This window comes from Aythya ferina (assembly GCF_964211825.1).
Source record: "Aythya ferina genome assembly, chromosome: 14".
In the NCBI taxonomy this organism is placed as follows: Eukaryota; Metazoa; Chordata; class Aves; order Anseriformes; family Anatidae; genus Aythya; species Aythya ferina.
In genome coordinates this window covers 11,393,246-11,418,201 of record NC_140312.1, presented here as the reverse complement: position 1 = coordinate 11,418,201, position 24,956 = coordinate 11,393,246, and the positions used below count along the sequence as shown (strand labels likewise).

Here is a 24,956-nt window from a genome sequence, read left to right as displayed (position 1 = left end):
AACTCTAACTGGGTTTTGGCTGCACGATTTGTCTCCCTACAAATGCGAACAGTGTCCCTGTATTCCTTCCGTGTCGCCTGACCCTCCTTCCAGCAGCTGTACATTTTCTTTTTTCACCTAAGCTCTAGTAGAAGATCCCTGGTCAGCCAGGCCAGCCTTCTGCCTTGCCTGCTTGACTTCTGATATTTTGGAATTGCCTGATCCCATGCTTTTAGGAGGCAGTGCTTAAAGATTGACCAGCACTGACGGACACCAATGCCTTCAAAAGCAGTTTCCCAGGGAACCTTGCTAACTAGTTCCCTGAGCAGCCTGGTCTGCTTTCCCCATATCCAGGGCTGAAGTTTTGGTGGCAGTTTTCCTTCTGTCACCATAAATTCTAAACTCAACCACTTCATGGTCACTATGACCAAGACGGCTGCCAACTGCCATGTCCCCCACAAGACCCTCTCTGTTCTCCAGCAACAGATCTAGGAGGGCACCTTTCCTAGTCGGTTCCCTTAGCACCTGCCCCAAAAAGTTATCATCGACATGCTTTAGGAACCTCCTGGACCTGCTTGTGTCAGCTGTGTGATATTCCCTGTTAACATCTGGCAAGTTGAAGTCCCCCATAAGGACAAGGGCAGTTGATCTCGAGGTATTTCTTAGTTCTTCAAAGAATAATACATCGGTGTTGTCATCCTGGCCGCGTGGTCTGTAATAGACTCCCACAATGGCATCCCCTTTCTTTGTTTGTCCTTTAATCTTTACCCAGAGGATCTCAACTTTGCCATTGCCAACTGCAAGGTCCACACAGTCCAGATGCTCCTTCACATGTATCACCACTCCCCGACCTTGCCTGCACAGTCTGCCCCTCCTGAGGAGCCTGTAACCATCTATTGCAGCACACCAGTCACAGGACTCACCCCACCAGGTTTTGCTTATGCCGATGATGTTGTAGCTGTGGGACTGGGCCAAGATTTCTAGCTCATCCGTTTTATTCCTCATACCGTGTATGTTTGTGTAAAAGCACTTCAAATGTGCCTCTTTGCACGCAGCACCTCGTGGAGCAGACTGAGGGACCTCACTAGCACACAGTCCCCCTGATTCTGGCACGCCATCCCTTACCTTGTCACTGGTGAACCTGGTTTTATCCCTTTCCACCTTCAACTCTAGTTTAAAGCCCTAGTTTAGACTCTAGTTTAAAGTGTCTGGATGGTCACTGAGTCATGTTTTAACTGTAACGCTTCCAGCCAGTGTTGCAGGCAGCCCTTGCCAGCCCTTGACTTGCCCTACAGCTCCATTGCTGCACCAGTGTGCAGGTCTGCACCATGCAGGGTCCTTTTCAGCTGCAGAGTCCTGAAAGAGCTCTGGAGCGAGCAATTGGAGGCACTAGTGACCTTGTGCTGCCAGGGGTGGGGGTGGGCAAAGAAACCCCTCTCTGTGTACAGCCAGCAGCCTGGAATACAATTTTGGATCATGAGCTCACCTGTAAGGGGCCTGTTAGTGCGTGTGCCTAGGCAGGAAAGAGGAACATTGCTACCCCGTACTCTCTGGCTAATTCTTACTGAGACTCAGCTTTTCTGACCCATGCTTTCTTGCTCTTCTTTTATCCAATACTCAGATGTAGTTATTCAGCTTTGCTTCCTTCTTGACTTTCAAATCAACGAAGAGTTCAGGATTAAGCTGCTTTGGTTATTCACTGCGTTTTCTTTGTCTTACTTTGCACCTGTGTGCTTAAGAAATGTTTGTAAAGACCTGTCAGCAGCCCTCGTCCCTGTCCCCCTTACCCCTGTGGGAGCTCACGTCCTGTCTCTCAGAGGCCACAGAAGATGTCTGTCAAGCCCGTTGTCTTTCTCTTGCTACTCTCCTGTCACTTCAGAGCTGTGAACTCTCACAGCTGCTCTCACCCAAGGTGCCACCCACTTTCTGTTTGCAAGGATCCCACATCAAATGCATGCAGCCGAAAGCTAACAGATGTTTTTTTCAGCCCATTGGCTCAGTAGGAAACTGAGATTCAGATTTTTTTCCACCATTTGTACCACTGGTACTGAAGGTTCTCTGGGATATAAGTTGACTTCACTGAACACCTGCTCAACCCTTTGCCCTAGGGTACTTCTAGGTCTAGTCATGCTGCTTTCCTACAGTTGCTATCTTAGGACACAGATTTGAAAGCAATAACCTCAACAAGCCTAGATATTGCATATTTGTCTGATTACAGGACTTTCTAGTCTTTCTCCAGGTCTTTTGGACACATTTTCAAATGAAATTGATTGTTACTGACCGTGTTTCCCCATAGTTTACTAAACAGCTCCCATTCTTTTTTATAACTTAGCTTAAATGTCCAGAAGGAACTGCTACCCTCACGAAGAACCACTGGAATTTTACCAGGAGGGGAGCCATGATTTCTGTGGTGAAACCGACGCTTGGTGGCTATCACCTACTGGTCAGTGTAGCAAATGTAAAGCACACCAGAAAGTTTTTCCCCATTGTGTAACTGTACATGGGAAGGAACAGGCAGAAGGACTGTCCTCTTCTACAACAGTGGAGCAAAACTTGCCTTCTTCGCCTACGTGCACCAGTTAGCCAGACAGGGCCAGCCCTTGCCAGGGTGTCCCATTCCACTGCCACAGCTCCTCCACATTCAAGAGGAGGAGACAGAGCTGGGAAGCAAGAGGGAAAGGACATGTGTAAAACAGGAAAGTGCCAGTCACTTTTCTGTGCTTGTGAGAGCCTGGTTCCGATGAGCCATGGTGATGCTGCAGAATTCCCGATGGTGGCCCACACTATTTTGTTCTCTGAAGTCCTGGTGTTGCCTGAACTCTGGCTGTAGACAGCAGCTTGCTTTCCAGACTGCCTGCTCAGGTGAGCCTGGGCAGCAGTTTGATCCCCGGCACTGCACAGCTTTCCAGCCAGCCCCTCTGCTGCTCCATGGCCTTTACAAGGAGCTGCATGTGTCTTAAGGGTAGGTTGCTCATTTTGATGATTCACCAGGAAATTCATGCTCCCAGCTCCCTCCCCTGTAGCCAGCCCAGATCCACAAATCTGTGAGTCACAGAAAGCAACAAGATTTTATTCCTGTCACTACCACATCAGTTCAGCCTGATGCACAAGGGAGATGGTGGGTTGAGTAAAAAGGTGCCATTTTTACATGGTTGCTTTCCAGGCAGGGGCTGGACTTTTCTCACAGTATTTTTTACAGCATCTCAGTGAATAAAACTGTGAGCACAGTGGGTCAGGACATGCAATGTATCGATGAGGAGGATGTACACTGGATATAAAACAGTCATGTCATTCTTTCATCTCTTGATATCCCCTGTGGAAACGTGGACCTCATCACTGACTTGTCTTGCTACAGAGGTCTTCAGCAAGGCACACAAGTCAACAGGGAGCAGGAAGAGCCTTCAAACTGTCAGTAGTGAGAATGAACACCACGAAGGAATTGTCGGATGGAAGGGGAATTTGGAAAGCTGTGCACAGCCACTGGCATTTGATAAGACAGAGGCAGAGTTCACAGGGGAGCTGGGAGAAGTAGGTATCCACCATCTGGCCATCAAAGTCTACCCCTTTTTCTGAAGGCAACATCATGGTCAGAGCAGGATCACATCTTGCTCTTTCCCAACAGCTGGGGAATTTTCCTTTCCTGTCCTGTCCACATGGATTCTGTGGCAGGATTTACCTTGTCTGACTTCAGAAAACTTAGAGTTTGTTGCCTAAGTCACTCTTCTATTTCCTTGGTAAGGAGACCAGTTTGTCCTAGGTATAAGAGAAGTCTAAAGGATGATTCTCTGGCTGTAAAAGGACCTCAGACATGAAGTTGTGATTTAGGTAAATCTTGGATGTCAGAAGCTATAACTCAGGTCTTTGTGATATGAGGTGCAGGCTGCTCCTCGTTTGGCTCTGTGAGTTGTCCCATGCTGTTTCTGTCCCTGAACAGTCCTGTTTAGGTATAATTCACTGAAAAGGACAGGGGCAAAAAGCCATCTGTTGAAAACATCCCGTAGTTTAAAGCTTCTTGAATGGTTGCTACCCTTAATATCCAGAAGCACTCCAACGCCCTTTCCAGGTCAGGCTTCGCCTGAGTGAAGGACCAGTCTATCTCTTAGGCACAGTTCAGAGAGGTTGTAACATGCTTTCAGGCTGACTGAGGGCACACCAAAACCAGGGCAAATCAATTGCTCTGTAATTTGGTATATATAATCTCTACATTTTGGATTCTGCATAAATGAGGTTTCCAAGAGGAACTGAAATCCAAGAATGGACCAAGGCAAGGAGAGAAATCAAGAAAAAGAGGATGCATCCCCACTTTTTACTGAACAAAAGTGAAGCCAATGGCTTCTGCACTCACACCGCTCGCAGACACAAAGATGTGCTGATGAGTAGGGACCCCTGGAGATTTCCAGTACAGTTTGCTCAGAGCTGGACTATTGTCAGTGCACAACCAGGTCATCTGTAGTTTCTTAGGATTCTTGAAAAGAATCAAGGTTGGAGACACCCCCAGTCCTGTGGTGATCTATGCCAGGGCAGTAACATCCCTACGGAGATTTTTTTTCCAAACAAAATGTCTGAAGCCATTTTAACTTGTTTTACTTGTCACTGATTGACTAGCTTCTCACCTCCACAAGACTATACCATACAGTAATGGAAAGGGAGATGTTGGCCAAGGTGTCAGTCTGCTTGTGTACCCATCAATGTGTGTACAGGAGAAAGGTTTCAACTGGGTCTTACATGAGCATCGGGAAGCTATCAGAAGAAAAACCATACCAACAGCCTCACTTACCAGGTAGTCAAGAGTCATGCCATGACTGCAGAAATAAGATGTGCTCAAACACTGAACAAGGGAGGATACAACAGGCAGTGTTAAGCAGATTGTTCCTGGCAGATGTGACAGTAAGACAGGACCATTTGAGTCCTGTTCAGTTCACCTGTGTCTTGGAAGAATCTGCCAAAGCCAAGGGCAGCTGCTAAGCAAGATCTCCAAGCCACCCATGGCAGGGAGAATTTTAATACTGCTCGTACTAAGGACAGAGGTTCTGCAAATGGCACTACCAAATATTTCAAGAGAGACCAACAGATAAAACTAACTGATTTTTGAAGTTGAGAGATGCAGATATTCCACTTCCTGGGACTGGAAATGACAAAACTCTTTCACTCAGAACACAGAGGAGAGAAGAGTGAGGTGCAGGAGAGGAATTTGCTGTCTGGGGCTGGGCATTCATGTGCAGATAGAAGAAGCAGCTACAGACATGCCCCATTTGCTTATAGTATCACACATCAAAATTTTACCTCCTGCTGGGCCTCCTTGCCCATGGCAAAAGCTGGCAAGGAACTTCTTTGTGCTGTATAATCGAAGCCATGTGCTTGTAGTCATTATTTGGAGATGGGGAAACTGATAAAATGCACATCCTTTCCTACTGATTAGCAGGCACAAGGTTATCTCTGTCCAGAGGTGCTGGTTTGAAGTGGGGGGTGTCCCAGTGATGTTCACAAGTTCAGCAGCTGGTCCAGATCAGCTTCTCTGAGTTGAAAAATTGTTTGAATGGTTCCCTCTGTTCACTCTGAAGTTGCAAAGGTTTCCCCGAAAGTTCAGAAAAGACTTTATTTGTCATTGTCTGCTTTTACTGCAACCTTCTTTAAAACTCTTCAAAATTTGTCATTGACCAAAACCAATCTGTTTCTGAGAAAAGTTAATACTAGTAATTCTGCAGAAAGTGGCAAATGTCAAATTGAAATCAAGCCGCTTCCAGTTTTATTAAAAAGTGTCAATCTTTCTATTGAAATAAGCCCTTAAAAATATTTTGACCAGCTTCCCTAACTGTGGCTTCAGTTGTGATCTACTTATACCACTGGTGTCCATCAAATGAACAGAGGTGAGAATCAGAGCAGAAATTGCTTGCAAATGAAATCAAGGACAGTTAAGGAATTCCGTACACCCATGCTAAAAACCCTCCCACTGCTAAGGTAGGCTCATTGCTCACGCATTAAACACTGTAGTTTGTGTCTAATTTGGACACCACATTTCCCCTGCTGTGATGAAAAAGTGCCAGTCTTACTCCAGACAGAAAAAAAAAATGGTGCTCAGCAGAGCTGCCAGGCCCCCTCTCACCACAGGAGCAATGCCATGCTCTAGAGCAGTCATGGTCTCAGCAGCTGGTGTCATCTCGGGCTGAGATCCCAGCCGGCTCAGAAGCATAATGGTGAGCTAGACAGAGGCAGGAGGAGGCATTTCTTTATGTGCTGAGGAATCAGACTAGCTTTATTTCACCTTAAGGCAAGAAGTTATTTCCCTAGAGCACAGGCCAGTGTGATTAACCCACAAGGTCTGAATAGTGGCGGATGAGATAACGAGAGGCAATGGCTACAGGTAGAATATTCAGATCAGACATAAGAAAAAATTTCTTCCCCGGGGGGCAGTGCTGTCCTGGGACAGGTCACAGGGATGTGTGGTCACCACCCCTGGTGGTTTTCCCAAAGCCACATCTGACTGACAATTCTGCTACTCTAAGCCGGGGCTGGACCAGAGTCCTCCCAAGAGACCAGCTCTCTTGCAGGTTGTGCCTCAGGTCTCAGCCTGGCAGACTGTGCCATTATATGTTTCACTGAGCTCAGGAGTAGCATCCTTTGCTCAGGGCTCCTGTGAGCAGGCAGACCTTAGAAAAACACCGAGCTGTTTATGTGCAATGTTTTTTATTTGGAGGGGGGGCAGGAGGTGAATATATAGGAGGCTGGAAGAAATTCATAGCCTACAACCTCTGTCCTCATAAAGGTTTTGAGGAATACCTTTCTTCCCAGGTACACTGAGGTGACCAGAGCTGGATGAGCTATGAGAAGACAGCCCGGATCCCCCAGGCAGTTAAGCCTCCCTTGGCTCAGGGGAGCTCAGGGCCTAGGAGTGGAGCTGGACCCCTCGCCTCAGACCTCAGCCCCAGCTCAGGCTCCCACACCAGCTGATTGGATTGTGCTCTGCCTTCCAACAAGGACAAATGAGGTGAAATTCAGAGAAGACCAACAGGAATGATTATGGGGGTGGAAGTAATGGCTGAGGAGGAAAGATTTTGAAATTTAAAGATGGATGGCCAGGCTACAAGCCTACATATGCAGACATTATCATCAGTCATTAAGCAATACAATGCTTCAGAGCTGGGGCAGGCTCATGATTCAAGACAGCCTGCTCTCCAAGTGCTGTAGCCCACAGGAGCAGCACAGGGCCAGGCAGAAGGAGCCAGTTCATGCATGTGAGTATGAACATTTTTTTCCCCTCAATACGATTGTTCTTAAGGTGAAATTCTGCTGGGCACTAGGCAGAGCCACAGGGGCACCACAGAAAGGGAACCTCAGGCTCAGCATCAGAGACACCATCTAGAAGCTGGAATTGATTTAGCATGGCAACCATCAGGCCAGAGAAAGAGTCAGAGCCCCGTTGCTCAGGACACTGGAGTTAGACCGGACAAAGCACCAGTCAGCAGACAATGGTGAGTAATCCGTCACCGGCGGGCAGACGGACAGAATGCTGTGAGGAAGGCTTTCCCACTGCAGATTCGCAGGAGATGGGCCAGATTTGCCTCCAGTGTAACCATCAGCTCCCCAGTCTCTGCAAGAGGTGGTGTGCAAAGCCCTCCTCACACCTTCACTCAGGGAAGGGCCGGGCTTGGTTAGCAATGTGTTTGCACAAAGTTTGCAAACCATGAATGTCATGCAGCGAGACAGGGAGGGAGCAAGCGAGAGGAGAAAGGAGAGCAATTAATATGCAGCTGGTGCACGGGCTTGAGTGAAAGGAGCCGACGATGACCACCCGGAGCTGACGCTTAGAAACGTACAATAAAAGCTGAACGGATGGCTGAATGCAAGACCTAGCAAATCAAAACAGATGCAATAAGCTGAGGCCAGTGGAACCAGCAGCCAACAATGACAGCAGAGCCCATGGGCTGGGGGGCACGTGGTTGGCACAGAAAGGAGGGGGCCAGAAAGAAGCGCAGATGAGCACTACCAAGGGAATCAAAAGCTTGCTGTTCTGAAAGACAGAACAAATGGCAAGTGTGCTCCCGCCACACATGGCATCAACAGCAGGAGCTGCATGGTCCTCCGTGTCCCTCCAGGAGCCACCCAGACGCAGGCTGCTTCCAGGCATCCTCCTGCAGCCCTCCTGCCTTCTTCTGGGGCAGGGTGCTCTCGGGCACACTGTGCTGGAGTGAGCTCAGGGGCTGTGCTCTAGAAAGGGCTCTGCCCCCAAACTCCTCTGTCCCAGCTACCTCCAGCCAGCTGCCCAGCACCTGAGCCCTTCCCATCATGAGGGAGGGAGCTCACTCACCCCTTTCCCAGCACATCTTGTGTTTTGGTCACCTGGAGCAAGGGTTGCAGCTGACTGGAGGTAGCACAGCCTACATCAGCCACCAGCTTGTGGCTCCCACATCCGCTCTTCGGTGTGGTGTGACTTGTGTGAAGACGTGGGAAGGAAGGGAAAGGGCTGCCCATGCCCCTAGAGCTGCTGGGGCATTGTGTTGTGGGCTAGCACAGCAGCTGATGCAATGAGCCAGGTGCACTGAAAATGCTTCTACCAAGAGGAGAGCTGATCTTGTAGCTGAGAGCCCAGATACCCAGGCTGGGAGCCTGTGTTAGTGACATGAATCTGTGTGGGACAAGTGTGCACATCAGAAATAGCGAGCGCTTGTGATTCCTATCAAATACCCAGGGTAGCAGGTGTACCTGGTGAAGAATGTCTGTGGTTTTAAATTTGCAGGGGGTGTAAATCAGCATGGGGCTCCTGCAGAACTGTGCTGTTTTGCAGAAGTGAGCATCTGACTCCTAGCCGTGTGCATGGAGGTGCAAAGTCCCCAAGTCATTGGCTTCCTTGTTGCGTGCAAAGGACAGCAAAGCAAAGGCTGTGCATATCTGCACCTACACAGTCTCCAGGAGCAGTAAACCTGCCTTGAACATCTCAGGCCGTTTAAAGAAAGGAAAAAAATAAACTACCTGAAAACTCCCTTTTGACTCCTGGCATCTCATCCATTTGTTTGTGGTCTCCCTTGTGAAAGACCATAAAAGAAATTTTTGCAAAGGGTAGGGTGGTTTTTTGAGATACTTCTTGCTGCTCCCAATACACAGCCCAATTTAGAGCAGTGTTGCTTCATCTCCCCAGCTCCTCACAGTTAACCTGTGGAGCAAGACAGACTCTGCAGTGCTGTAACAACCCATTAGACAGCCAGTCAATCACACAGCAATCACTATAATGGTATGTACACCAGCGGATGCTTCTGCACCAGAGTTGGGCACGGCAGTACACTAGCAGATACCCCCAATATCTAGCAAGGGTTCCTAGAATATGAAAGAGGTAAAAACCAAAATTTTCAACCTTATCACTTCTCTGGCTGCCTCTTCTTCCCGCTGGTAGAGACACAGCATCTTGAGGTTGCCATGCCCATTTCAGTGTCCCTTCCAGGTGGTGTGTGGCTCACTGGGCACCCAGTGTCTAAAGCCCTTCACATCAGCTTACCAGGACCCTCTTCATACAAAGCCAAAATCAGACATTGGGAGGTGCTGGGGTGAGGAGAAGGCAGGATTTTCTCTCCCTGTCCTCAGCATAAACTTTCTTAAACCCTGCTGCTGTTGAGATCCCATGCAGGGAAACCTATACTGTACAAACTGCCCCTTCCTTTCTTACAGAACCATTCTGCTTCTCTTTCCTCTTCATTTTAGCTGTGTCCTGTCTTTAGCATGTGATGGATGCAGGGAATAACTCTAGCACTATCTCTGGGTTCCAGAGAAGATGCACTGTGTGGCCAATACCTCAAAATCTAGTTGTAAACAGCTTTAGAAAACCGCATTAGGAGACAGTTTTATAACATCTCCAGCCTGAAGCCCTCTGAAGAGGTGTGGCCCACAGGCTTAAGCTCTTCACAGCAAGTCTCAAACCAACTAAAATATAAACACATAAAAGCAAGATTCTCACTTACCCACTAAGCCTCCCAAATATTCAAAGTCTTGCACTAAATTAAGCCAAACCAGCAATCTCTTAATGCCTTAAGCAGAAGGCTTTACTGGAATGAAGACCTTAGCGTTATCCCTCTTCATGTTCCTGGACATTGTGCAGGGGTAACTGGATAAAGGTTTCTGGACTCTGCCACTCAAAATGATCTAATTGCTTCTTCTGGCCTTAAAACTCATATATCAAAAATACACTGACTCCATAATATGCCAGCAAAGCCTGTATGATAGATTTGGCAACAAGATGTCCAAATCTACATAAGCTACAGACACCACTACAATGGATCTGTTGGAGAAAGCTTTAATAAAGGACAGGTACGTATATAACAAGGAATATGGTACATACATGCAGACTTCAGTAAGTGATAAATCAGTTGAGAACCCCTTAGTGTTTAGAGACAACCAAGCTACGTTCTAGTCAATCAATCTGTTGCTGAAAATATTATTAATGCCTGGCATATAGATTTATGATGAAGTCTAAATGGATGCAAAATAAATGTTTGCTAGTGGATTTTTTGTTGATTGTGCTAAAATACCATTCATTTGTAAAAAGAAAGCTAAATACAGTCATCATGGTTGTTTATCAGGGAACAGAATCTTCCTTATCTCTTTGTTGTCCACCTTAATGTGCAGAACAGCTGGATTCTCCTGCTTCTTCTTTTGCCTTGAATGCATGCAAATTAAAAACAGATAACAGTACATCCAGCACTGTGGTAGGATGTATGCCATCAACATATCATACCCAACACAATCAGAGATGATGGGCCTTTGTCTGTGTTTGGAATCCAGCATCACAAATTTATCATATAGAACACCACCTCAGTGAGATCACCCCCATGTCTCCATACAAGCATGGGCACATGAAGCGATAAAAAGGATTGTTTATATTCCAGAGCCTTTGTTAAGACCAGGGGATACAGAGTTCAAAAGAAATACAAGGCACTGTCTATCATGGAGCATCTATAGAAGGTCAATATGAAGAAACTCATACAGGCACACACAATTCTGACATTGCTCATAAATTTGTGGGTTGATGCTGTTGTGTTATTCTCTTCACAGAGGTGCAGTTCCTAACCTCTTCTCATCCCAGCTCTGCTGATCCTGTCTTCACTTTGCCACCACCAGCTCTTGCCTTCCCCAAGAAGATGTCTGAGCTACTGGTAGAGCCTGGTGTGGTCATCCCACCTCAGCAGTCAATAGAGAGGTCTCCATGTTGTGCAGAAGTCAATCTATGACTTGGGATCTTTGCCAGAAGTCCACAGGAGACTTGTGGGGTCCTACAGGACTCTGGCTCCAGCCTGCTCTGCACCTCCATGGACATATCCATAAGAAGGCATAGATAAAACAAGCACAAAATGATTTACTGGCTCCACAGCAGGAGAAGCTCATGATGGTTTCAAAAGGAAGGCATCTAAACCCTTCCTCCACCACCCAGGACAGACCAGCTCTAGGGCTATTGCTCCAGCACCAGGCTCAAGCTGAGCTGCTGCTCCTTTAGTCCCAAGCCCCACACTGCCTGGGCCAGCCCTCTGCCTGCTCAGCTTCCTTGCTTCCCTTTACAGTTGTTTTTGTTTTCTTTCCACAGCTCGTTTTCTCGGTCATCCATGTCTTTGTGCATCATGTATCATGCCTATGTGTCCAGAGGAAAGAAAGATCCCCTCCAACCCAGCAGCCCTGTAACGGATGGACCTTCCCGATTCGCAGCTAGCTGACAGCTTGTGAGAACAACAGCTTGAATTACTGAAAGAACTTTTCCCACTGAGTTAATCTGCAATGGATGTAGGTGACCTTCTAAAGGCATCTATTAATCAAAAAACCCATGCCCATTCACTGAGCTAGGCTGAGCCCTTTGGGGGAGGGGGGGTACTAATTTCCCTCTGAGATAAATCATAATTTGACAATAATCATCTGCCCTAATCACTCCGATTCTTCCCTTTAATTATTTGTACACACAGCTCTTCCTGCCTGGGAAACACAAAGAACAACATTAAACATGGCCAGAGAGGAGCAAGCGGAGGACAGAGGGGCTGTAAAGCTGTCCCATGGTGCCACTCCAGCACGATGATATCCCTGCACTGACCACCCCACGGCACTCCCCCCAGCACACCCAAGAGCTAGAGGTAAATGTCCCGTTGGTACCCCTCATATACAGGGATGAAGGAGTGGGCTCTGAAAAGCCAGCAGAGTATGGGAAGGAGGAAGGATCGAGGGGGGCTGTTTTGGGCAGCCTTGCATTGATGTGTTAGGCTGGCCTGGGGCTGGTGAGGTGTCCCTGCCTGGCGATCCTGTGGCGAGGTGGCTCTGGTGAACCCAGTGTGACGAAGGCTCTGGTTCCCAGCATCTCTTTCCAAGCTGGCCATCAAGCTGCTGGGTCACAGAGCTGGGTCTCCTTACAGCCTCCAGCAGCTGGTCCCTTCGCTCAGCCGTGTCGCAGCCGTCACCATCCCCAAGGTACGTAGGCTTCTCTGACGCCCTGCTCCCCACCACAGGCAGTGAAGCTGTGTCCTTGGGCAGGGTCAAATGATCTTTTTGACAGGGGCCAAATGACCTTTTTGTCAAAATTTGCATCTGTGGTGTGTGAAGGTAAATACCAGTAGTCTGAGGATGTGCTCATGACCATGGCTGAACTGAGGGCAGATAGCTGGGTCTCCTCACAGGTATGTTGGTCCCCTGGGTGCATAATGGTCCTCTGAATGAAAACTGCTCAACAAAACTCCTTTTCATTGGAAAATCAACTTGGGATGAGATGAACAGTGTATGCTTTTTGGAAAATAGGGCTCTGCCTTTTCCTGCTTGGGAATGAATTCCCTGAAGACAAAACCAGCTAGGAAATGCAACACAGTGCCTCATGGGGAGTGAGATTTCTCACTGCACCCATGCCATTTCCCACTGTGTACAGGCCGGCAAAGTGTGGGTGCACAATATCTCACCACTAGCCCCTCGGGATACACAGCCTGGAAGGCAGCCAGGCTCCCAAGTGCATCAGCATTACCACAGAAACACGTTTAAGCCACATTTCAGTCTGTGCATAGTGGGGGTTGGGAGGCAGATTTTTATAGGATGTAAACATCTGCATGCTCGCCCCCCCCAAAAAAAAAAATAAAGAAAAAAAAATGGAGGGAGCCCCCACAAGCTTCCCCAGTGCTACCAGGCTGACTTCTAGTAATTCCTGTAGCCCAGGTCAGTAGGATGTCTTGCAAGCTATACCACGGACCTACAGCACCATACGCTGGCCTAGTTTAGCATCTACACAGCAGTGCAGCATGCTTTGCTTCGTCCCCGCTCCCTAAGAAGCAGTGCAGATCAGAGCTGGCCGCCTGGCCAGCTTGGGCAAGCTCCAAGTGGTTGTTGAGGCCACACAGTCGCTGCCTGGCAAGGCCAGACTGGGCACGGGAGCACAGCGGGGCCATGTCAGCACCGCTCGCGTGCAGGGCCCAGGCGAGCAGCGCCTTGGGATGGGACATGTGTGTGAGCACGGAGTGTGACTGGGCAGGGCAGGCCTGAGCCCAGCTTGAGCTGCGGGTCTGAGAGGCCATGGTCTCCCTGTACTGCTCCATGTGCCGTTCAGAGGGACCTGCACAGGCTGGAGAGCTGGGCCAAGAGGAACCTGATGAAGTTCGACAAAAGGCAAGCGCAGGGCCCTGCATCTAGGGAGGAATAACCCCACGCACCAGTACAGGCTGGGGGCTGACCTGCTGGAGAGCAGCTCTGGAGAGAGGGACATGGGGGTCCTGGTGGACAGCAGGCTGACCATGAGTCAGCAGTGTGCCCTTGTGGCCAAGAAGGCCAACGGGGTCCTGGGGTACATTTGGAAGAGTGTTGCCAGCAGGTCAAGGGAGGTGATCCTCCCACTCTGTTCAGCCCAAGTGAGGCCACACCTGGAGTATTGTGCCCAGTTTTGGGCTCCCCAGCACTAGAGGGACATAGAACTATTGCAGCAAGTCCAGAGGAGGGTCACAAAGATGATGAGAGGACTGGAGCACCTGTTCTATGAGGAGAGACTGCTTAGCTTGGAGAAGAGAAGGCTGAGAGGGAATCTGATCAATGCGTATAAATATCTGAAGGGAGGGTGTCAAGACAATAGGGCCATACAGGCACAAACTGAAACACAGAAAGTTCTGGCTGAACGTGAGGAAAAAATTATTTACTATGAGAGTGACAGAGCACTGGAACAGGTTGCCCAGGGAGGCTGTGGAATGTCCCCTGGAGATGCTCAAAACCTGCCTGAACTTGATCCTGTTCAAAGTGTGCTTGGTGACCCTGCTTGGCAGGGGGGTTGGACTAGGTGATCTCCACAGTGATCTTCCAACCTCAGCAATTCTGTGATTCTGTGTGTGAAAGCTCCACTCTGGTTTCAGCAGCCCAAGGGACCGAGGAACCCTGCAGCTGGGAGGCCAGTGGAGGCCAGCTCTGGATCCTGCCCTACCAGTTGTGTTCAGACCTGTTGGGCCCTTTTCCACTCAGCTTGTGATCCTCCCTCAGATGGAAGGGATAAGGTGACCCTGAGCAACTCTGAACATGGCCACATTAACACTGAGCTAGGGAGGAGGAGGATGTTTCCCGAAAATCTAGTCCTCAGGACTCCCTGCTGTGAGAGACTGGTGGTGAGAAGAGCCAAGGACACAGAAAAAAAAAAAAAAAAAAAAAAAAAAAAAAAAAAAAAAAGACAATGCAGATGATACAAGCTAACTGCATCACTGAGGAAAATAAGCATAATGACTCACTTGCCTGGTACCTTTGTCTCCTATTTCTCATTATACAGGTCCCTGTAGACTGTCTAGCATTGCCCAGGGAAACACCATGTTTATCTCTGGGCAGTGAGGCATCACTGAGCAAGGGCTTCTTTTAAGAGGCACTGTGCACTGTTACGGTATTTTCTGAGCCATTGGGGATGGCCTAAAGATACTTCATAGTTCCTCTGGAACTACTCTTGTAGCAGGTCCTGGGTGTTTGGAATACCATGTGGTCTTGGCTTGTTTCTGAGTGGATTCTACCATGAGCACAAGGGATGGATGTTTCCTACTGGAAGGTCAAGCAGCTCTAAAGTATGTGCCCCTGTACAGTAATAGGTTCCAAACCAGAAACTACTGGGAGAAAACAATCTGCTTGCTAATCCAGATATCAGCTTAGATTCCTCCTGTCCCCAAAAGCTGTGGGAGCAGAGGTGGAATTGCAAAGGCCCACCCAGACTTTGCATGTCTGTATTATCATTCCACTACATGCTCCAGCTGCCTTTGCTTTGAGAAAAAGAAATGTTCTCCTATTCTGGATGAAACTCTCCTCCATGTGGGATGTGCCATAAGAGAGAAAATGTTTAATGTCCAGCAAACAGAGAGCTGATCTTTCAGTCTCACAGCCCCTGCTGTGTCCCTGTACCTGTGGATCCAGTTGCCCACAGAGCTGTGGAGTCACAGCAGAGCATTTGGGGACAGATGTTCCCAAAGCCCGAGGATGGAAGACACCAAATAAAATGCAAGAGGTCAGCAAACACAATGCAAAAATTATCACAGGTAGTTATGAGGGGAGGAGAGACCAAGACAATGCAATTTACGGAGTTCAGGAGAGGGAATTCTCTAGAGGCACTGATCAAGCACTATATTTAACTCCAAGGTAATGACATAAATGAAGGGAGTGAATTATTCACCGCATCTGAAGATGGGAAGGCAAGAGGCAGTGATCTGGATCTAAGGAAGAGAAGTTTGGTCAGGGGAGAGCCTGGGCAGCAGGAACAGCCCAGCGTGGGATGTGCAGAGTCTGCCTATAATCTGTCCTTGGCCAGTCCCACCTCAGTTCTGGTGCTGGAAGGGCTACAGACAACCCATGGCCTGTGTGTTACTCCCTCCTGGGAGGGTGTATGTGAAGTTTCCCCCGTGTGATAGCTCTGGCCCACATACTGAATGTGCTGTTTTCCCAGGGCTGCATCTGAGCAGGCAAACAATGAAGGGTGGCTGCTTAACCCTACAGGTAAGAACAGACGGAGATCAGTTTGGCATTTGCGAAAGCTGTCAAGCTGAGCAAGTGAACAGGAGGGATTTAGAAGAAGCTATGGCTTTGGCTTGAAAAGAACAACCAGGGTCTGGAGATGCAGCCCCCTGCAATATCACAGAATCACAGAATGGCTGATGTTGGAAAGGATCCATGGAGCTCATCTGGTCCAACCCCTGCTCAAGCAGGTCCATCCAGAGATGGTTGCCCAGGATCATGTCTAGACAGCTTTTGGCCATTTCCAAGGAGGGAGACTCTACAACCTGTCTGGGCAACCTGTGCCAGTGCTCAGTCACCTGCACAGTAAAAAAGTGTTTTCATGATGTTAGAGGGAACCTCCTGTGTTCCAGTTCGTGGCTGTTGCCTCTTGTCCTGGCACTGGGCACCACTGATATGAGCCTGGTTCAATCCTTTTTGCACCCTCCCTGTAGATATTTGTAGATATTCGTCCTGAACCTTAAAGATAGAGGTTTTTGTGTTTTATGCATGCTGCTAGGGTTATTTTATTTGCTTGTTGACAGGTTTATCTCTGCTAAAGAGTAATGTCCCCTTTGAGATTATGCATATGAAGAGGCCTAGGAAAGTACTGTGCCTCTGCTGCTGATCTTGGCATGGGCTGGGGTTCAGGTCTGCTCCTGTTCCTGAGGGTCCCAGTGTGACCTTACCCTCATCCTCTCCTCCCATCAGCTTCTAGGATCGAAAGGTGTCCAAGAAACACTGTGTGTACAGATCTAGCCTTCTGCTTCTGCTCACTTTGTAAGACTCAAGCCTTCCTGCAGGCAGACAAACACTGGCAAAACTCTTACACCCTGACTTACACAGACCTACTTTTTTTCTCACAGGGTGGACAAATAGGAAATAAATGCCCCCACGGATCATGGAGGTCTGTCTAGATCAGGATTGCCTGTCTTTCCTGCTTTTCCAGCAGCCTTCCCTAAGAACATGCAGGGAACTCAGATCTCTCTTCCTGTTTTTTTATTATTATTTTTTTAATTTTGTAATTTTTAATTTTTTATTTTAGTTCATTTATTTATTTATTTATTTATTAGCAAATGGGCTTGGCATTAAAACAGCTGATAAAGGAAGATATCAATCCAATCCCAGGCTGAAAGCAAAATATTACAACAGGTACCATCTGGGCACTTCTGGTTCAGCAGATCGGTTGGTATGTTTGGGTATGGAGGGGACCCACTACATTTGCTAGGAGACCCACTTTGATCTCTGGAGCCCTTTCTGTTTCACTACAGACGGGTTTGTCCTTATCTGCGTCTCCCTTGGTGGGCTCTCTGAGTACCTTATTATATCCAGTGGGCCTGGGAAATATCTATGTGACCCCCAGAACTGCTTGGGGGGTCAAGGTGGCACTGGGGTAGCCGTCAGCCAACTCACTCCTGGCAGAGGCAGATGCTGGAAGGGAAGCAACCTGATGGGAAACCATGCTTGGCTCTTCTGCCCAGTATGCAGAGCCATGTCATGAGTCAGGATCCGGGATGCCATGTGTACTGGTCTCAGCAACCCCACGCTGGGGAGACAGTCAGGGATACGGCTCCTGCATTGCTCATGAATCACAACCATGTGTGGGAGGTGGTGTGGGCTCGAATGTCTTTTGGAGTGGAGAGCTTGCTGGCTCTGCACCCCACAGAAACCACGGGGACTCATGTTCCCTCTTAGTGTGGACAGGTGCCCACATGTAGGGTGGCCAGCCTGACTGTTGGGAAAGAATAAGGAAAGTGAAATTCATGTGGGAAGAACATTACAGCACTGGCAGCCCCAGGCCATTTCCCCCACAGAAGTCCACATCTCCCATGCAGAAAGACTGGTAAATTCACAGTTATTGGACACTGTAGTGGCACAGAGCTCTATCACAACAACAGGAGAGCAATAATCCCTTAGGCTCTCATCAGTTCTGTCCTGCACGGGCAGAGATGCAGCATCTGTCCCAGGCACCAGAGCTGTGTGCAGAAAACAAAGGCGTGGGGCTGGTCCAGTGTGGGGCTTGCAGCCTTACAAGCCAGAGCAAGAGGAAGGGCAAAGGAAACTGACTCTGAAATGCCAAATGACTTGCAGCTGCCTCCAGACTCTCAAGACAAAGCTATAAATCTGCACAGCCCTGCTGTGAAGCGATGGGACACGGCGAAACCACCACACAGCATCACAATGTCCTTGATCTCTGTTTTCTCTTCCATTCCTTCCTTTCATCCTCCCCACCCCTGGAGGTGGATTCAGTCTCCTGGTAGCTATGGTTTCTCAGCCTGCTCAGACACTGTTCTGTCCTGTCTTGCTGTGTTTTATAGCAGACTGGGTCAAGTTGCGGTTGCTAACAGCAGTTGCTGGTGTGGAGGGAGAGCATCCCCAGCCAGAGGACCTGCTTTCTGGCAAGATGTGTTGCACCCAGCAGTGACAGGGGCATACACCACCGCTCCCTTCTGGTGTGTTGTAAGAGGCACCAGCACTATTGACCTGTGCAGGAAATGCAAACTGATGGGCAAAAAGCAAAAAGCCCCTGGGCTCATGATCGGTCATGCGGCCAGCAGAGCTCTGGCACATCCTTTCACGTGGTGGGGAGGGGGTCTGAGGCACTGCATAGCCCACGGCTGCAGTGGACACAGAGCTCTGCCCCGAGGCTGCCTGTGGGTCATAGGATCTGGAGCAGCAGCTCCTGACCCTCCTCTGTTTGCTGGGCTTGAATTCTCCTTGTAAGCTGGGATGAAAAGAGGAATTCTCTTGCTGGCCCAGGAAGGGGGAGCCACACTGACGCCACTTGCTGAAGCAGCCTTGACACCAAGACGTCCCCAGGGACATGACCTAGCCCAGCTGCTTGGATGGTTGAAAGTACCTCTCTTCTGAAGCCACGGACTGCCCCCCCCCCCCCCCCCCCCCCACAACAGCAAGCAAGAAGCCAGTCTTAAAGGCCGCCCAAACCACATCCAAGTAAGGCCATTTGCCTGTTCCCATTTGCCTGTGTCCTGGACATCATCTGGCAAAGAGGGAAGAAAACATAGAGAGCATAAAGCCATCTTCTTGCTCTCTCCTGATTTAGATCTGCGGAGCATAGGCAAAATCAGCATGTGACCCACAAATAGAAATGCTTTGTGCCACATTTGTCTCCTTTGTGTCCCTGGGCTTGCTGGATTGGGAGCATCGGGAAGAGAAATGTGTTCAGACTGTAACAAATGCCACAGCCTACAAAATGAATCAATTCACCCCCAAACAATTTGCAATGCAAAGGGAGCAGCTCTCCTCATGGTTTACTCCTCCCCATGCACAGACATACACACTCTCATTCCCACATCCCTGCCTTGGGAGGAAAGCAGGTGAGTGCAGGCAGAAGCCTATCCTGCTGCCCCAAACAGCCCCAGCAGCTTTTTGCCTCCTTGCTGATTTAAATTTCTGGCCTGGACACAACCTTGTCAGCCGTGGTGAAGACTGGATACCAGGAAGGGGGTGACCCCAGCACATTGGTAGTACTGCCCAGATATAGCTCCAGTCTCTGTGTCTCCAAAGGTTTCTCTCTCAAGCGTGTTTGGCTAATTAGTAAATGGAGCCTAAACCTTTTGGTCTCCATCGATCTTATCTTTAAACCCTGCAGACAACAATTCCTCAATCGATACCTCATTTAATTGCTGCCACCAGGCTGACAGCTGGGGTTCTGGCTGTGCATGCCTGGCTGTCACATGGCGGGTTGCCAGTGCCACCTTCTAATCCCAGACTGATTTATCCTCATGCAGTTCCTCTCCCCCTGCAGACCCGATTCCCACCCCTTTTCCCCCCAGTGCAGACCTGATCTTGGTGACATCAGCTTTCAAGCAGCATTACATTCAAGCCCCACTGTGTAAAGCACAACGCAGAGATGTCCACTGCAGTCTGTGACTGCTGGTTCTTATTTGCATTTTCCTCTGAAGATCACTTGCTCCACTGTCCCTCTTGCTTCCTGCTGAACACGTCTTGGAAGAATTCACAGCCCAGTTGCAGCAAGCATGGCTGGTCTGACAGAAGTCTTTAAGTTACGTTCTGCAATGTCAAAAGAGTCAGTGCCCAGGGCAGAGTGATTAAGAGGCTGTAGCAGAAAGAAACTTTCAGATCTGCCATAGGAAGGGTCATGTATCCACTGAGTAACTCCAGTAACATTTTGAGCATCGCTTGTTCGTGCAGCTTATAGCTGCTCCACTCCTTGCTGAATCAGAGTCAGTCTTCTCAGTGCAAGAGGAATTGCAGACACATTAAATAAATCAAGGTAAAACCAGGCCCTCAATTGACATTAGCCAATATCCTCACTTTCCACTAAGTAACAAGGACAAGGACCTTGCTGTGCTGGGTGCTGCACAGAGGAGATGTGTCTGGTGGAGCACATCTCTTCTCGTGGTCCAACAGAGACATGGAAATCTTCTCAGAGGTGATGATCCTGATATTGTTCAAAGTTTTCACAAATCATTAGGGAACTGGTGCACTAGGAAAGTCAGGGGAATATTCTAGCAGCTTAATGATGATGAATTCAGCTGTGGTGTCAATGGATGCTCTTTCTTTGGTTCTGCTGGACTAACTCAGAAGGCCCTTGGCTGCTGCAAGGTGCTGGTGTCTCCTCCAGCTGACAGAAGGTGGGATACACACATCCCCACACATCTACCCATTCAGTTTGCTCTTCTCCTGTAACAGCTACACAGAGTCTTTCAGTGTGGACAACATCTGACCCAAAGGTCTTAACACTGCATTCAAACAGTTCCTGTGTAGGCAAAAATGTGCCTTGTCAGGGTGCAATGTTAGGAAAGAGTCTGCCCTGTTTGCAGCCTTGAAGGCCACAGTTTCCCAGTGAGCAAGGGAGGAAGGTGAATGCTTTATAGCTCCATCAGTGAAGTCACTGAAAGCTTCTTAACTCAGTGGGAGTGGGGGGCTGAGTATTGTCAGCAACCAGAAATTGTTTCCACTGGCCTCTGTTGCCTGTAGTCTGTTGCATTAAGGGCCATTACCTGCTGCAGTTTGCTTGTGCCAGGTCCGCTGTGAGGCTTTTGAGACAAACTGAGTGTTGCAGGAGTGAAAGAGAGCTGGGACCTAGGGGGAGAGGTAACTGGTGGCAGAAGAGACCCCTGAGAGCAGGACAGGGGTTGGTACCTGTGCAAGCCATGACATGGGAGCACCAACCCTGTAGTCATCCTTTGCCTTGGTGTGAGAGGGTGCCTGACACATGCTCCTGGAAGATCAGCAGTTGGCCCTGAGCATGTCCCAGATGGTTTGATGCCAGGGTGTTTGCACACAGCTCTGCCATTTAATAGGGAGAGAACGCATAGCTGATCCCAGCTGAAGCCATACACTAAAACGCTGACAGACTGTTTGTCAAGACACAAACATTGGCAAATGGCCCTGTTTGCCATATACTTAGAGTCAAGACAGAGAGGGAGGGAACCCAAGAACACTGCTGTCTCTGGCAGCAATTGAGAGTCATCAAAGAGCGGTTCACTGTGTATTTCTAGGAAGAAGGAAGTAACCTTCTCAGAAGATTTGAAACACCTTTTTCCAAATGGGTGGTATTGGGATGGCTGGCTTCTTAAAATGAGGCTGGGGGTCGTGGGGCATCTGGGTACATTGTTCACACAGCACAGACTGAGGGGTGAAGCATGCCACCTGTCCAGCCAGAATGGTACCTCTTTGGTCCCTTCAGCCTGGAAGAAGCTTAGGATCAGAATCATAGAATCATTTAGGTTGGAAAAGACATCTAAGATCAAGTCCAACCATTACCCTAGCACTGTCTACCACTAAACCATGTCCCTAAGCACCACATCTACACATCTTTTTTGAATACCTCCAGGGATGGTGACATAACTACTTCCCTGGGCAGCCTGTTCCAATGCCTCACAACCCTTTCAGTAAAGATTTTTTTCCTAATATCCAACCTAAACCTCCCCTTGTGCAGTGTGACGCCATTTCCTCGTCCTATCACTTGTTTGAGAGAAGTGACTGACCCCCATCCCACTACAACCTCCTTTGAACTAGCTGTAGAGAGTGATAAGGTCTCCCTTAAGCCTCCTTTTCTCCAGAATAAATAATCCCACTTCCCTCAGCCATCCTCATAAAACTTGAAGGTTTCTAGACCCTTCACCACCCTTGTTGCCCTTCTCTGGACATGCTCCAGCACCTCGATATCCTCCTTGTAGTGAGTGGCCCAAAACTGAACACAGTACTCGAGGTGCAGCCTCACCAGAACCAATTACAGAGAGAAAATCACTTCCCTAGTCCTGCTGGCCACACTGTTTCTGATACAAGTCAGGATGCTGTTGGCCTTCTTGACCTTCTTGGTTCACCTGTGACACACTTGGCTCACCTATGACACATTTGTACCATAAATTTATGGTGGTGCTGGAAAGGGAAGAATTTCTCCTAAACAGCAGCCATGGCTTCTGGTCTATAGTGCATCCCACAGGGTACCTGGGTTTGCAGCTTGGAAAAGCCAGTTCCCAGGCAGTCCAGGAAGCAAGGATAGCGAAAGGTTCCTGAAGGCTGCGTGAGTGCTGCTGTTCATAGCAATCAAAGCAAGAAAAATATAAACATTGCCCCTATGCTAATCTAGAAACCTTCAGTTTGCAAGCAGGTGCGTTTTGTCTCTCATATGATCCCACTAATTTCAGAGAAACTTTTGAACCTAATTGCTAACCAAACTGGGACTCAATTCAACATGATTGACTTCTCCGAACAAGCAGCCCTGTGTTTCCGGCAGCTCTGTCTTGCCAGATGCTGAACACTTCTTAGGGCAATAGGGTGGGCGTGAGGGGTGCCCAGAGAAAGGAAAACAGAGCTCTTGTGGGTGGGGGGCACATAAGAAGAAGGGGCACAAGGAGGGAAGGATCACCGTGGAGCAGACAGTAAGGCAATTTTCATTTACATGGACATCACTCCGGGGCAGCCTGATGTTAAAGGAGTTTGTAGCTTTACATTACCAGTCATTACCCCATCGAAATTATCAAAACAGGTGATGGACAGATGGACGGTTGACAATTAGGCCAGCTTGACTTGGGTTCAAGGTTCAACGAACTGGGGGGGGGGGGGAACCTCCTTTTGGGGTTTGATGCTCTGCTTCGAGTGCGGGCGGCAAAGACGTTGTGGAGCATCCATTTCACCAAGAGCCGAGCAGGGAGGAAGAGGAGGACGGCTGGGCTGGGTTCGGCTCGGCTCGGCTCGATCCCGGCTGGGCGCATCCCTCGGCCGCCCCTGCAGTACCGCCCCGCTCCGCACCGTGTCAGGCGCCCACGGCTGCGGCTCGGCGGCGGCACCCACCGGCACCCGGGCGGCAGCGGCACCCTGTAAAATATCCGTGCCTGTATCACGCAGGGTCTCCCAATTGCCACAGTTTGGTCTATGGAACATGCAGCCAGGTAACTTGTGCTGGGGAATGTCCTGGCAGCTGGGTCCTGCATCCTCGCCGGCCATCCTGCCCACCCACCATCCTCTGCACTGGGCTTCAGGACCCCCTTGACATCCTTGTCCTCATCGTATGGGGGAGGCAGAAGAGGCCGAGTGACTTTTTCCCAACCCAGTGCAAACGCCCCAAGCAGCAACTCCAGCAGCAGCTTGGCCACAGCGGTGCTCAGGTCCCCGCACACTTATCCTGCCCTCAGCTTTCCCTGCCCACTTTGTCCCATCCACAGCTTGCAGGTGGCCCTGATGAGAAGAGCGTAATGTCTCTGACCTGAAACCCCCCCAAAAAACTTCTCTCTAGATTAAACTCCTCTCGCTGATGCTGAGCTCTTCCTCCCGGCCTCAGCCCCTTTCTCCCCACTTTACAGCTTTCCATCTCTCAGCAACGCTCCAGCCCAGCAGGAAGATGCTGCGCGCACGGCTCCATCCACCCGCGCGTGGGGCTGTGCCGGGCGGAGGATAGGGGCTGCCTGGGGGGCCAGGGGCTGCCTGGGGGTTAGGGTCTTCCCCCCCACAGGGGGGTGCCCTGCCTCCTCGTTCCCCATCCCCGGTGCAGCGGGCGCGGTGAGGCCGCCAGGGGGAGGCAAAGGGCGCAGCGGCGGCAAAGGGGCGGCAGCGACCGGGGCCGGTGACGGTGCCGGGTGGCCCGGAGCGGCTCCCCATGGCCGCGCTCCGCCGGGACCCGGCGAGGCGGCGATGCGAAGGAAGGGTGAGTGCACACCCGGGGTGGGGGCGGCGGAGGGGGGTCGGCCCGGAGCCGGGGGGAACGGGGCTCAGCGGGGCTGAGCGGGGGGAGCCCCGGGAGCACCCGCAGGTGCCCCCTTGCCTCGCCCGCAGGTGCCCCGCGGCCCCCGGGGCTGCTCCACGGGACCACGGGAGCGTGGCCGCGGGTGGCGCGGGGTGCGGTGAGCCGTGGTGAGCACAAGGCGAGCTCCCCCTGGCCTGGAGAGCCGCCCAGGAACGAGCACCGGGGGGCGGGGTGTGGGGGGGAGAGCGCTTAGCCAGTGCTCAATCACAGCGTTGCTATCTCAAAGGGCTGCAGGGCTGCTCAGGAAGGACTTGGTGTGCTGGTTTTGGAGGGTTTGAGGCTTGGCAGAGGGCTTTTCAGAAAGGCTTTTTCTGCACGCGGTTTCCCAGCCAGCTGCTTCCTTGCGCCGTGCCTCTCCAACTTTGTTCTGTGTAGCAGATGAGGCTCAACAGAAGCGTCGTTTCATCTGCGATCCAGTGATGTGTAACTCATAACCCGAAGAAGCCAGGTTTCCTATACTTTAGCCAAGCCCACCTTTCTATAAAACAGGCATGGACATCCTGGTGATGTCGGGACAGTGCTCAGGTCTTTGCTGTGGCTCTCAGTCTTTCTCTCCATCCCTGAATAGGACAGAAGAAGTAGGCTTATCCTGCCTTCAGTACTTTCCCACAGAGCAGTGCCCTGCAAGTCAGCTCTGAACGGGACACAGTCTGGCTAATAAACACAAGACATGATTGTGAGGGAGCTTGCACTAGGGCTGTACTGCTGCTGCCTGGCTGTGCATGCAGCCGTGAGCGCCAGTGCTCAGTTGTGCCTTCCTGCATGGCCCTAAGCAGGATTCCTGTGCTTGGAAATGGGTAAG

General features: G+C 49.9%; 1 protein-coding gene across 1 annotated transcript in view; it reads left to right on the top strand.

Annotated features, from left to right (window-relative positions):
• The first annotated feature begins 23,963 nt into the window (after positions 1-23,963).
• Positions 23,964-24,956, top strand: part of PSD2 (pleckstrin and Sec7 domain containing 2) — an 84,783-nt gene continuing 83,790 nt past the window's right edge. The window contains exon 1 of the mRNA XM_084535305.1: positions 23,964-24,055. The gene's annotated coding sequence lies outside the window, so the exon portion shown is untranslated. The remainder of the gene's footprint in view (positions 24,056-24,956) is intronic.